Here is a 15,580-nt window from a genome sequence, read left to right on the forward strand (position 1 = left end):
CTCATATATTTTGAGGATTTTATGTCTCATCATTTCTTAACACATTGAATTGGTACTCTAAGATTTGAAAACACATACCTCTTCAGGGAGTTAACTTTCTTCTCCTTTCAATTCGTCCCCTAAAATTTTACTAATGTTGAAGTAACATTCTCTCTCCATAGAGGCTTAAGATGTTTACAAATAAAATGCAGGGATTTTTTTTCAGTGTAACTCTGACATAAAGGATATTTTGTATTCCTTTTGAGGAGGATAGCACACAAAATTCAGTAATGAAATATTTGCGGTAGGCAATTATGTTCCCCTAGAGGGATTTCTCCTAAGATGCCACAATCAGTCATCATTATCAATAACAACAAAAACAACAGTGATCAAAATTATCTTTGCTAACCATTGGAACTATTGAGGCTTTTTGGAGGAAATTTTGAGCTTCTCAAGGTTTGTTTCTATTGGTTATATTAATTTTCATTAATCCTTTGAAGCCAGCTTTAAAATGTTTCTAGAACTGTCTGAACAGTTGCCTTTTTTGAGGCCAGTATTTTAGTAATATGAGGGAGAGAAGAGAGATTTTTCTGGGTCTAAATTAATCAGAGCTGAGGAGAGAAATAAAAATAAGGGTTCGAGAAAATTTGCCTTTACAAGATAAAAAGATATTCACGTATGGCAATATTAAATTTTCTTAGATTAAGAATAAAGGAAAGAGAGCATTCTTTTCATGGAAACTTACCCAGAGAAGGAATAATGGAGAAGAGGAGAGACTTTTTTTTTTTTTTTTTAAACAAATCTTGAGTCTCAAATACCCGTTCATTGAGCACAGGTGTGAGACTTTCTGCATTGGTCACTAGGCTACACCTGGTAAGCTGATTTTACTTTTTGAATCATCAATTGGGACACTCTTCCTAGTAATTATACATCTATGCAAGGAGGATAGTAAGGTAAATTGCTTTTTATATACTGGAGCTGGTTTTAAAAGCTTTTTTGTAGGATTGTAGTGGGCTAAAGTTTAGCTACTCTGTAACAGCATCATAGAGAAGTGTCACATGGAGTGGCCCTAGAGTTGGAGAGAAATCAGAGACTGGGGGAAAATGTGAATGCCAAACAGTAAAATTCTATATAAAGAAGTGATATTGGTTGAAGAAAACGACCATACCTTGCTAGCTTTTCTATGGAGGTGCCAGCAGGTGGCGGTAGTGTGCTTCCGATAGGTGACAGGCTGTAAAAGTTGAGGTTTAATGGGTAATGCAGATATTCTGCCCTCTGTAGGGTTTCTAGGGATGAAAAAAATATATATGGTCTAGTAAAAAGCTGAGATATATACCCCTTTTAATATATAGGTATTAAATACATGCGCATACAGATAATTTGCATTTGTAATTACAAACGTAGTCATGAGTTATTTCTGAAGAAAAATGCCTAATAGTAAAATGATGTGTTTAAAATGACTCAGTGTAAGTGTAAAAAAACTTCCAGACCTCAGTTTTCTTTTAAGTTCTGGACTAATCCATCTGTCACGGGCCACAACATTTCATAGGTAGATAATGAAGAAAGCGAGCAGCGTGCTGTCTAGAGCAGTGCTGCTCAAACTTGAATGTGGTGCACATCACCTGAGGACCTGGTAAAACACAGATTTGGATTCAGTACATCTGGGTGGGCCTGAGACTCTGCCTTCCTAACATCCTGATGCTGCCGGTCCTCATACACACTGTCAACGGCAAGGCTGTTGAGAAATTCATATCAGATCCACGTCCTGCCCTAGTAATCTTTACTGAGCTCCGTGACCTTCGTGAGTTCATTTTATCACTTTGGTTCTCTAATAATGAAACAGAAAATAAAGTAATATCTCTTCTGTTTTTTGTCTATGGCAATTATCTTAGAATCCTGTAAAATCCTGAATCATGTACCAAAGAAAACATTCAGTTACTATTTTACATGTATTCAGACAGTAAGTTGAATATACTGACTTAAAAATTTTGGACAATGCTTGTTGCATGAAAATGAAAATAAAATTATTGGCTAAATGTATAAAGTTTATTTAATTCAGATTGTGGTTTTCTGGATTGACTTTTAACCCAAAGAGATCATTAAAACATGAAGTATGTGCATAGACATGCATTTAAAACGAAAGCATTGACAGCAAATCTGAAAACTGGGTAAAATACCTCACTAGAAAAGAATGAAAAAACAACAGTTCTAAATAATGTAATTATGATTTTAAATAGTGCCCCAAGATGGAATGAGAAAGCAATCGTTAGTCATTTAATTATGCGATTATAATAAATTAAGATCCCAATGGGAATATAGAAATCTGTAAAGACAGCTTTCTAGGTGCCTACGACATCAGGGAGGCGGAGCTGTCAAAGTTCTGCTCCTTAAGTCAAGTCTCACTGCGAGTGTTTGACACCTGATCTCTTGCTTGACCAGAGTAAAAGTTTCCTGATACATACTGCTTGTCCATATGTGTGTCCGCAGCAGGACACCAACTAACAGCCGCTTTATTTGATGGGGCATTTGTTACTTTTGTAATTAATGCTTGAATGTTGAGCACCTGAGTAGCTTCAGTAAACGGCTTCTCCAACTGGCAGGCAAAACGAAGCGGGATCCACTCATAGGCTTAATCCAGAAGTGCTGTATTCAATCATTCCATCATTCAAGTACTGTTGGCTCTTTTCTTAGTGGCAACTTTGGAATCTTATTTCCTAAGGACTTATTCTAACTCCAAAATTTAGTACCTGGGGTTTGGACAAGTTATTCCATGTCTCCAAACCTCAGTTGCCTCCCCTCCCTCCCTCCCCCACTTTCTTCCTTCTTCCCTCCCTCCCTTTCTTCCTCCCTTCCTCCCTCCCTCTTTCCCTCCTTCCCTCTCTCTCGCTTTCTTTCTTTTTCTCTTTCTTTCTTTCTTTCTTTCTTTCTTTCTTTCTTTCTTCCTTCTTCTTTCTCTTTCTTTCTTTTTCTTTCTTCCTATTTATTTTTATTTTCTTTTAAAGATTTTACTTATTTATTTGAGAGAAAGAGAGCAAAGGAGCACCAGCAGAAGGAGGGGCAGAGGGAGAGGGAGAAGCAGGGAGCCCAGTGCAGGGCTTGATCCCAGGACCCCGAGATAATGACCTGAGCAGAAGGCGGAAGCTTAACCGACTGAGCCACTCAGGTGCCCCTCAGTTACCTTATCTTTAAAATGCAAATAGTAGCAGAGACAAACTTGATAGGGTCGCTGAAGAAATTAAATGAGACAATACACGGAAACACAGTCCGTGTCATGAGCCATCCATGTGTGTTGGCTGCTATTACCGTATCTGTCATGATTGTTACCAACAGCTATTACTGCTAGACTGGAGAAATGGATCCCAGCTCATTTCTGAATTCTCAGGTGGTGGTTACTTTGGGGCCACACGGATAGCCAGAATTCAACGGTCAACTATGGACTGTTAATTCAGTTTCATGGTTTCAGCCCAGTTTTAAAGTTATATTTTTCCTGTCGTTATCATTTTAATCTTTGGCAATGGTTTCATCCTCTCTTAACATGGAGTCATGTTAACTGGTTAATTACTCTAGCTCTTCCGGTAATTCTGTAAATATTTTTAATATTTTGGATCATTGTCATGACTGATAACCTTCTGCAGTTTTCTTAAGAAAGCAGTAAGTAACTATCTCTTGCATTTTTCACATTGACCTTAAAAAATATAAATTCTGAATTTTTCTACAGATGAATTCTCCTAAAGGTCAATCTAAATATTAAAGTTCAAGTGCATTTAGTGAGGGTCACACATTCTGTGTGCTTCACGAGAGCCATCTTTTAAAAGACATAGAGCAATTCCATCAGGTAGATAGGCAGATGTTGTCATCTGAATGCCACGAGTGAGGAATTAGTTTTAAAATGCTGTGTGTGTTTGTTTGTTCCACAGTCATGCGATTTATAAGCAGCAGAGAGGAATCCCAAGCCCAGGTCGCATTACTCTGCATCAAGTACTCTTTTCAAAACCGCAGAGAATCTTTGAACTCAACTGTAAGGTCCGGACGGATACTGCGAGATGTGGCGTTCAACTCTGTGAGCAGGTCTATTCATCTCCTCTACAAAGTAATTGCAAGTTGTGAAAAAGACAAATATGAGAAGTACTGTCAATGGGAGGAGAAGACTCTTGGTGCAGATGGGGGACTGGAGGTGGGGTGAGTGGTCAAAGAAGGGCCTCCAGTCTCCTTGCTTTATAGACTAGAAACTGAGGTCCTGGAGCGCCTGGGTGGCTCAGCGGGTTAAACGTCTGCCTCTGGCTCAGGTCAGGATCTCAGGTCCTGGGATCGAGCCCCGCATTGGGCTCTCTGCTCAGCGGGGAGCCTGCCGCTCCCTCTCCCTCGGCCTGCCACTCTGCCTACCTGTGCTCTCTCTCTCTCTCTGTGTCAAATAAATAAATAAAATTAAAAAAGAAAAGAAAAGAAAAGAAAAAGAAACCGAGGTCCTGACAGTTAAAGCCACTGGCTAAGACCACCCAGGGAGATGGTGGACAGGCCAACTCTGGGACCTATGTCTCCCTGCCCCAAGATCCGGGCTTTTTCACTTGATGTCTTCTTGTAAGTTAGTATTTTCAGATAGCCTAGTAGGCTTTAAAATCTGGTAACTGTTTTTCTCAGATACACATAACACTACAAACATGTGTATTTTTAAAAACAGAAAAGGAAGTCTTTTTGCCAAAGGAAAAGACATTAAGAGTAAGTAAAATACTTGAGAATGTTATCCTAAAGTGAATTTTTGTTGTGTATTAGTGTGTCTATTTATACTGCTATATATATCCATACACGTATACAGATAGAGAAAGAAATAGATGTGAACCATATAAAATTGAATCCTCTTACCCCAGGCCTATTGTTAAAGTTCTGCCTGGTACCGGGCATGATCTCCAGGTAGAAATCACTAGCTGTGTCTAAGACACCTAAGATATGACCTTCAAGGAAAATGGCCTTGGAAAAAGATGATCAAAATCATATGGGATTTTTCAGAGACTTTATCTTTTATCGATACAAGCAACAGCATTTATTGGCCCCAGTATGGAACTGTGAGTCAAATCTATCTCTAACGCTCTGGGAACTACTAACTGAAGCATAGTCCTCACTCGTTAAAGGCTAGTTCCATAAAAGGAGAACTATTAAGGGGGTGAGCACAGTTCTTCAACTGCAGTGTAAAATGGAGCACCTACCCAGAGGATTCAGTCACATTCATTTCTAGCTGGTGACATGGGGGAAGCAGAACAGAGAATTACATGCATCAAGTCACCCGGCGGTCAAGCTTAGGGCTGGTCTATGAGCTTCATTCTCAAATTTAGGGTTGATAAACATGAACTTCCGGTCCAACTCTGTCATCCCACGGACATCTCTCACTCATGGAACTGAAGCAAGCAATGGGCACATTCAAAATAAAAGGCTATTTCTTGGGGCTTAATGTCCGTGTGTATTTGGCTCTCAGCATTGCAACGTGTCCCTGAGGCTGTGACAGTCTTCAGGGGGAGGTCCCAGACTTAAGGAGAGCCTCCTGTACTGATACTATAGTAATAAGCCAGTTATTGCCAAACTTTCAACCCCAAGAGGTCCTTTTTATTGATTTTCCTCTAATGGGTTGCAAATTTTGATTTTTTCCTTCATTGTACTTATTAAATGTAAATAATTAGCTGTCGCATGGTTATTATTCAGATGCATAAAATCATTAATTAGAATTTCTAATTATCCTATGATAACTAGTGGTGCCATACTGAGTTATATTCATTTTAGCCAAATCAAAACAAAACTAAAACAAAATCTGCTGTTTTCATTAATCTGTGGAGTTTAATCTAAGACTAACTTCAGTATTTTTTTAAATGTTGCATTGAGCACCTCATTGTTAATTGGGACATCTTTTGCAGGAAATAACTAGGCTAAATTTTATGAGTTTGTCTCCTATCTTCCCTCCTTCATTCCCTCCCTCTTTTCCTTCTTTCCCTCTTTCTTTCCCCCTCCCTCCTTCCCATTTCCCTCCCTTCTTTCCACCTTTCCTTCCTCCCTCCCTCCCTCCCTTCTTTCCTTCCTTCCTTCCTTCCTTCCTTCCTTCCTTCCTTCCTTCCTTCCTTCTTCAGGCTTTAAAAGTAGACATGGAAACATTTAATGAATATATATTTGCCTAACATATATTATATATGACTTCACTGTGGCAGTCAGAGTTCTAGCAGAAAACAGAATTTCACTCAGATTCATCAGGCAAAGAAATATTCACAAAGGGATACCTTCCAGAGATGTGGGTGTGGTTAATGGAATCAGTAAGGGATATTGAGGGACCTAGAGACCAGGAATAGAAGGAAGCCATTATCACTCCTAAGCATGAAGGTTTAAGAGGAATAAATAGTGACATGGAGCTCTGTAGCATTTGGAACTACAAAACAGGGCCTCTTGTCAAGACCTGTAATTCTGGAGGGATACTGAGACTTCCAGAAACGGTGCCAAAGCAGGGAAGGAGTAGAGATAAGATCCCTGCTTTCTACTCCAGCCCTCCAATCTTACTCACTCGGATGGGCTTTACATACCCTAAGAAAGGTTGTAGCGTTCTGCAAAAGTCTTGTTTGGTGTTTGCACAATTTAACTTATTGTATAGGGATGGCATCTTCAAATATTACTAAACATATACAAAAATTTAGGCCCTGACTTGGTCATGGGAAATCGAATCAATACAAGTCACTGAGGACTGTACAGTGATTAATGCACTTTTGGTGCTGTGATTACAATGAGTGGAGAAACATTTTCCTGCATTAGCAATTTCACTGGAGTCATATCAAGTACTCTGTTTCCTAGAATAGCAAGTTTTACTTATACTCCTTCGGTTCTTAGAGGAAAGCAGCAGAATGTTCCCAAAATATTTCCACAAAGGAAATTAGCTTCAGACTTGTATTCTTCTTCCCTGGAAATATGAAAGATGCAATTATATGTAAGCAATCATAGGTCATTACATTCTAAACTCTACCCAGTGTGCTCTGTAAGAAATGAGAGACAATTTCCATAATCCCCAGCTCAATGACCAGCTTCATTTCTGTCTAATCAATGGTCTTTAGTGTCTGATCCATGTCTCACATACTAGGTAATAATCTAAGAGCTAAAGGGATCTTTCATCATTACTGTAGAGTATAATATTATTCTGATCAACTCTTGTCATTCCATATAAAATATATGTATTATTTGCAGTCTCTTATTAAATTACCCTGACTCCGTTCCACTTTAGAAGCACCTAGACAATGTAAAATAACATAGTTCTCTAATTATTCTGCTAAGGAACTAACTCTGAACTTGACAGTCATTGGGTTTATAAGCAAAGATTTCTTCTTTACATTTAGTGTAGAATGAATCAATTCTTTTAGTGTTCACTGTCAAAGTGTGGGCTGAGTGGGGCAGGGGCCATTGATGGGCTGGGGAGGAGAAGGATTTAGCAAAACAAACAAACCAACCAACCCCAGGGGTGCGAATGATTTTTTGGTGAAATAATACATTTTTTCATTTTTGTGTGTTCTTCAAGTGTTTTCATAAAAAAAAAATCAGCACTGAACATAGCTCTGTTGGATTCTCTACTGGACTCTCCACTGAAACAGGGAAATATTTTTACTCTGTTTGTGTTTCGTGATTAGATCAACTTCACCAATCACCTAGCTTCTTACCTGGCTCCACGCTAACCCAAAGGCTGCATGTTGTAATCACGCTTAATTCCTTAACACTTTCTTGGACACATGGTTAGTTGTTAAGGTTAAAAAAAAGCAAAATACTTCATTTTTAGAGACAAAATGATCAGCTTTATTAGTTAATTAATTAACCTTGTTAATTACAAGTTCTGTGACAAGCTACTTAATCTCTATAGGTCTTGATGTCCTCATATGAAAATGGGGGATAAAATAACTATCTGTGTTGTAAAAATCAAACAAGATGGCATTTGTAAATTGCCCAGCACAGTGCCTGGCACATAAGGGGTGCCTAATTAATGTTAGTTCTTCTTTTTTTTTGTTCACCTAATATAAAAACCAATAGCTCTGTAGTCTAAAAAGCAATTCTTTAATGCAAGTGTACGTAAGAAGGCACCAAGAATAATGATCTGTAAGAATTTAACACCAGAATACATTCGGCAGTAGCTCATCTGGCTGGCAATAGAAGCAGGTAACCAGAAGCCATAGTATCCAGATCACCACGGAAGAGAAAAGTCCTGGTTAATGTGTCTATTATTATAAGCACTATAATTAGAAATGGAAGATTTGTCTTAGAGACACCCTGCTGTACGTATATGGAGAGAGGTGATCTGAAGAGAGAAGGTACAGGAGGTGCAAAAATGGAAACTTCCTTACCTTTGTATATTCGATCACAGACTTATAAATATTCTGTCTACATCAATCCCCACTCTCTGACCTTCACAAAGTTATTTTGTGGTATCCAAGAATATTGACTTACAAATGTGCTGGTATTGCAACTGGAGATCAGCCAAAGGCCGATCATAAAGGATTCTCTTGTCACGAGGGAGCAGCTGAGTTCTTTTTAGTTCCCACACACTAATATCTCTAGTTCCGTAGTGAATATTCATCATTTTATACATTTATTCGACATATAGTTATTGAAAAACTACAAATGAAGGCGCAGTATTAGATTTTGGAGACAGAGAAATTTAGAATAGCACGAAGTCTCTTTCCTCAAAGATCTCATCCTCCAGTGGTGAAGACGGATGAGTACAACACAAATGATAGCTCACTGCCTACTAACACCTACGTCATTCTGCGTATGTACTTAGAGTCTAAAGTTTATTGAGCATTTACTCTTTGTCAGGTATTCATAATTGCTGAGCCTTGCAACAACGGTCCCCATTTTGCAGGTGGGGAAAATGAGGTAAAGAGATGCTAAGTGACTTACACAAGATCCTATAGTTACAAAGGCCCAGCCCAGATTTTACCCTTTCATGTTGTTTGACTCCAACACTGATGAATACTTCTGGGATGATGGAAATTAGACACTATAGAAGGGAGAACTAATGATTTGGGCTTTAAAAGATGGGTGGACAGTTTTCAGGTGGATAAGTGTAAGCACAATCCAGTGGAAGGGGAAGGGTGTTCATAGGAACATGAGATGACATAGCATGTTTCTGAAGTATTAGGAGATTAGAGTTGCTGGATTTAAGTTTAGAAGGGAGACTGGCGAAAGAAGAGTCTGTAGAGGTGGGCAGGGGACAAGAGATTAAGAAGACCTGTATGTTACACTCATCGTCTTACTTTGAGGTCATTCGGATGCTGATAAAGGGTTTATTTCCTGTAGTGACCGATATTCTGTATTTTGCCTAAATATTGCTTTAAAAAATTTTTTTTAAATTGGTAGTGTAGACTCTGGACTAGAGAGGTAAAAACTACAAGGCTGTCCTAGATCCTTCCTTCTTCCTGCCTTCCTGAAAAATAGAAGGCTCTCACTGCAGTTCAGGAATGAGGTGACAGGGACTTGAACTAGATAGGGTCCCTCGGACAGGAGAAGGCGGATCCTGCATGCTTAGCGGGTAGAGCTCACTACATGTGGTGCGTGGCTGCGTTCGGGAAAGAGGGGTCAACGCAGAGTGGTTGAGACCCAGAGCACGAAGACATTTTGAATGACTCATGTTTCAGATTTGGGAGACAAGTTGCCTTCAACCAACTTTAGGAATATACAAGGAAGAACAGCAGACCTATTTTTTGGGGAGCGGGGGAGGAGGTAAGGAGGTGAACAAAGTAAAAAGACTCTTTTCTCTCTTTCTTTCCCTCCCTCCCTCCTTCCGTTCCTACTCTTCCCTTTCCTTCCTTCCTCAAGTTCTTCCTTCCTTCCTTTCTTCCTTCCTTCCTTCTTTCTCCATTATAACTCATTTATTTTATTTCTTTCCAACTTAGTTTATTAATCAACATTCTTGAGGTGCTTAACATCATTAAAAACCTCGTTCTATTGCTCTGTTTGAACGATATGTTGAACCATATGTTTTCTACTGAAAATACGTTGAACATATTTTCTCCAGGGTAAAGGAAAACATGCCCTCAAATCCTAAAATCCTATGTTGCTTTGGTTCTTTTTTTTTTTTTTTCTGACTTTGATTCTTTTTTAACAGTGAACTTGACTCAGGCCATGTCTTTGGAGACTGGAAAAAAAAAAGATTGCACATTTCTGAGTTTGAACTGACAACATCTCACGGCTACCTTTTTATTGAGTGTTGGAACAAAGCTACTTTAACTGAAAGAATACTAAAAGGACTGCATGACAATCATGTGCATGGCATCTTGGTAACTTGGTCTGAGATACAGCATGTACCACGATTTCATATACCATCCCTTCCATCGTAGAGACTTTCTAATCAATATATAATCAATTTATTACCTTTTCATTCTGATTCCTCCTCTTTACCCCACCCTCACCCTATCCCCACTCCACAAAGAGCTTTGTGGTCTTTGAGTGACTATACCAGTCAGTGAAATAATAAAATATATGAAATCAAGATATTTTTTGTTTGCAAAATCAACAGTACCCTGGTTGGTAAAATCCAGCTATCTTATTCTCCATGGACTTAAAAAAAAAAACACCACAAAACCATCAATTTATTTTCTGACTGAATTGACTGACAATTTCTTCCATTACTTTATTCCTTGAATTGATTAGTATTATCAAATTGACTGGCTCACCCATCAGCCAAGATTCTGTTCATAAAACAAGAATTGGCTGTACACATATTAAACTAATTTGTTTGGGGGTACAAAGTAACTTCTTTTAGAGAAGAGGTATTATTGTTAAATGGCAGTTTCAAAAACCTCTTCCAAAACAGAGAGACCCCCTTAGGGATAAAATAGCTAGAATAGAATTTTCATCTCTCTGTGTTGGGTTATAAAAATGAAAAAGAAGTTCATATAGTCTGTGTTGCATAACAAATGAGGTTTATGTAACCCGAATGTTCTCTGGCCTGACCAGCTTATGACTACCACACATCATAATAAATAACTCTAAATATCCCAATTTCTAAGGCATCATCCTTATGTGCTTGAATGACAGAAATTAGCATCTCTCAACATGTCCTCTAGCTATTTCTAAGAGCTCCACAGATAGCTGTCACATGAGTGCTCAGAAATAAGTCTCCCACATTATTCTGCCTCAGCCCCCAGACATGCTGCCACAATGCTGGCTCGGCCGATGATGGCTGTGGTGGCATCACCACTCTCCAGGCACAGCTGTCTTTCACCGATGACTGCTCTTGTCATTACCACTCTAACCTTATGAAAGGGATCCAGCTCTCCTTTTTTCTGCTTCTAATTGGAAGCCTAGGTGAGATGGATTTGTAATTCTACATGTAAACATAAAGTCCAAGCTCTAATTTGCAACTTGACTTCACTGAATGTTCAGAGTAACAGAAATGATGTACAATTTACAATGTGTGTTACTGTAGGTTGATACGCTGAGAGACTGTCAGCATAGTCCTTTTTCTAGCAAACCCCTTACTCAATCTGCTGCTATCTGGTTTTGTTCTTTGGCATTCTCATAAACTTTAGATTAAACACATTATTATTCTTCAAGTCTAGGTTATGCATTCTTTCTCAACACAGCATGTGCGGGCCATGGGAAGCCCAGATCAAGTCATACTGTGCCAAGCTCCGGCCCCTTGGTTGGCACAACTTCTCTGACAGTGCAAAGTGAAGGCAAGACCTGTTACTTCCCTATGACATTTTCACCATCTCTATGTTCCATCTACCCTGAGCAACTCTTTAAACAGACTATGTCTAATCCTGCAAGAACAAGCACTAATAGACAGGGATGGAGAATTCAAACCATATGCAATAAAGAAGCATTTATTACATAAGGGAAATGATCAACAGATAGTTAGATCTGGCTACCCACTACAAAGCATTATACAATGTGAGAATGAAATTGTCTCAAGTATATTCATTTCTGAAAAGAGCCTTTGATTACTGTTTAACTTAAATGACCCATCAAAAGATTTTTTCCAGAAAATAACAATCTGAAGATAAAGTAAACAACTCACAGTTTTGAAATTTCAGGTCCATTCCCAGGCAATTATACCTATTTTTGAAATTATATAAAATTTTACTAATGTTTTTGTATATTCTATAAAGTTTTTGTGTAATCAGTATAAGGGAAAATCATAATTTCTCTCTGAGGTGCCACTACAATTAGAATAGAGGGATTTTCTTAAAATACAAAATTACACACTGTGTTATTATGATTTATAGCCCCTTGGCATGTTGGCATAATGCTAGCTTGGCTGATAACACTTCCAAGAAATATCTGTTTAGTCTTTATCCATAGTTCCTGGCTCACAGTTCCCCAGACCCTTGAAATTCCCTGAGCAATAAGAGCAATGGGAGCATCTTTTGTTATAATATGTAGTCTCTTGTCTTCCTTTGGGGGGGCAGTGGGAGGAGGGTGGGAACTTCAAAGCCATAAGAGTGAGATGGGTGTCTTATTATTCACAATTCCTTCACCACAACTGGGTTTGTGTAAATGAGGTGACTTTTGGAAAGAAACTAAGGATGGGGGCTGGTCACCAGAGGAGCCAACCTTGAAGAGAGGGTTGGAATTTTCAGTCTCACTCCCCTCCCCCAACCTCTGGGGAGGGGAGAGAGGCGGGAGGTTGAATCAATTACTCAAAGCCAATGATTTAAGCAATCATGCTCATATAATGAAGCCTCCATAAAAACCCAAAGAAGAGAGTTTGGAGAGCTTCTGGATGGGTGAATACGTGGACATTTGGGGAGAGTGGCAAGCTCAGAGAGGACGAGGAAGCTCTGCACCTCTTGCCATATTCCTTGCCCTTTGCATCTCTTCCATCTGGGTGTTCATCCGTGTTCTTTACTATATCCTTTTTTAACGAACTGTTAATCCAGGAAGTAAAATGTTTCTCTGAGTTCTGTGAGGCACTCTAGCAAATTAACTGAATCCAAGGTGGGAGGCATTGGAAACTCCTATCTATAGCCTATCAGTCAGAAGCATAGGTGATAACCTAGGTTTGCACTGGCATCTGCAATGGGAGGGAGATAGTCTTGTAGGGTGACTTGGTGGAATTTGATGCTGTCTTCAGGTAGATAGTGTCAGAATTGAGTTGAATTGTAGGAAACCCTGCTGGTGTGTCTGGGACAGTGCTTAGTTGGTAGCATAGAAGGAAAATTCCCCCTGCATACATTGTAATTGGGTCCAGGACCCCAAAATACATATATAATACATTTTCAATATAAATCGAATTAAAAAAACCAGATAAGCAAACACTAATTTTAAAATATAATATCAGCATTACAACTATTCAGTGTTTTAAAATTAGACTATGTCCTTCTAAATATTCAATATAACATTGATAGGAATCATCCTGGATCCTAAGGTTGGCAGGGACTTGTAGAATAGAGGCAATTCCAAAACTCTTCTAGTTTGTTGGTGCCCATTCCAGCAATCTGATAAAAGCAGATCTGGTCAGGAGAATGAATATTGATGGCAGAGGATGCATCTTCCACCTCCCAACTTCCTGAAATGGGATTGGCTGCCTCCTCTTTTCCTCTACAACTTCCTTTCTTCTTTTGAAGTTCAGGAGTTTTTTTCTCTTCCCATTTGATGGCTGGAAGTCTGGAATCAGGAGGAAAAAAATAATGATACATATTACGCATGAATTTTTCATAATTATAGGGTACGTATCTCAGCATTTACTACATCTGATTTCTAAATTTGAGAAGAATAACTAGATATTCTTGCTTTATGCTCTTCTTCTTTCTCTTGGATCCCATTTGCCTGAAAAGAGCATAGACTCTGCTGTACCACCTGTGTACCATGTAAGACTCTGCCCCAGTTTGTATCATCATGAATAAATAAGTAAGTCTTTCAGATTTAAGACTCAGTATTTGCAAACTTATTTGGAAAATAAACTTAAAGTTATATTCCTTAATCTGGCCTCTTCTAGCAAGAAAAATGGTAGTTTGATGTCCCAATTTTCTTACTTAAAGGTAAGTTCTATTTCCCAATTTATTCAGAACCTGGACAGGGAGGAAAGATAACATTTATTGGGTTATCCCTCAAGGTGACATTATGTATAAGGTACAGTATATGGATGTCTCTGTGTGCCCCTTTAGAACTACTCCCACCCTTCTCCATGTTGATCATCACTGGAGCACTAATAAACGTGGGTTACATCAAGAGTCTCTGAGGTCTCTAGGCTTCCAGTTGAGGTCTACCAATAAGGACTACCAACCAGAGACTACAGAGAATCAATAGAGTAGAGTCAGGGTACTTTTTCCATAGTTAGCTTCCTTGGTGTGGTCTCCAACATTCTGTGTCCTTTGATTGAGTCACTGCTCCTCTCAAGACATTTAACTCTACATGACTCTCTGTCCTTCTTGTTTCCAGGCACCATTCCCTCTCTTTTTCCTGTTGAGCTTAGGGTTGTGAGAACTTGATTGGTATTTAGATTATTTCAGTATGCCTCCCCATGACAAACTTTGGTAAATGTTTTCTTTGTTAATAAACCCCTGTTGGAGCATTGTGTTCTGCACGAGTCATATTTCCATATTTCCTTCTGGGACACACAAGCGGAGTATAAATCATCCATTTGCTCATTTATTTATTCATGTATTTATTCAAGAAACACTTTCTGAGTATCTTTCATGTGTTTGGCATGAGATGTACAAGAAGAAGTATGAGGAACTCACAGCCCAAGGATAAAAAAGAACAGAAAAGCAATTATAATACAAGAAGATGAATGCTCTGATAGTTGACAAAAGTGGTGTGGGCGGATCTGCCTGGAAATTTTGCCACATGCCTTACAAAGGAGCTACTGTTTGAGAAAGGTAATTGAGAAAGATGAATAGTTTTCCCTCCGGAGAAAGAGATAAAGGCGAATAAATCTTTATAAGAATAGACTATAATTGACAGTCATCAGTTTGCCCTCTGTATTTGTAGATCTGGTTCTGATTTTTGTTTGTTTATTCATTTGTTTTTTAGATTCCACATATGAATGATATCATATGGTATTTGTCTTTCTCAGCCTGACTTATTTCACTTAGCATAATACCTTCTAGGTCCATCCATGTTGTTGCAAATGACACAATCTCATCCTTTCTATAGCTGCATAATATTCCATTGTACATATATACATCTTCTTTATCCATTCATTTATCAATGGGAACTACTGTTGCTTCCATATCTTGGTTACTGTAAATAATGCAGTAAACATAGGCTTACATATATCTTTTTGAATTACTGTTTTCATTTTCTTTGGGTGAATATCCAGTAGTGGAATTATTGGATCATATGGTACTCCTAATTTTTTGAGGAATATTTATACTTTTTATACACCTAAAACTAATGTAACATTGTATGTCAGCTGTACTAAAAAAAAAAGAAGAAGAAAAATATATTATGGTTGAAAATGGCCAAGAAAATTTAACATTTGGGAACCTTAGCATTCTTATTAGGGAGAAACAGAGAATGGGGATTAGTTTGGGAAGGTGAACTGTAGATGTATTTGAAGGTCTTTATGTCTACAACAAGGGATTTCAGTTTTGTTCTGTAGGCAATAGAGAGCCATCAAAGATTTTTAAACAGGAAAGTTGTACAA

This window comes from Ursus arctos, unplaced genomic scaffold (genome assembly GCF_023065955.2).
Source record: "Ursus arctos isolate Adak ecotype North America unplaced genomic scaffold, UrsArc2.0 scaffold_9, whole genome shotgun sequence".
NCBI classification, from domain to species: Eukaryota; Metazoa; Chordata; class Mammalia; order Carnivora; family Ursidae; genus Ursus; species Ursus arctos.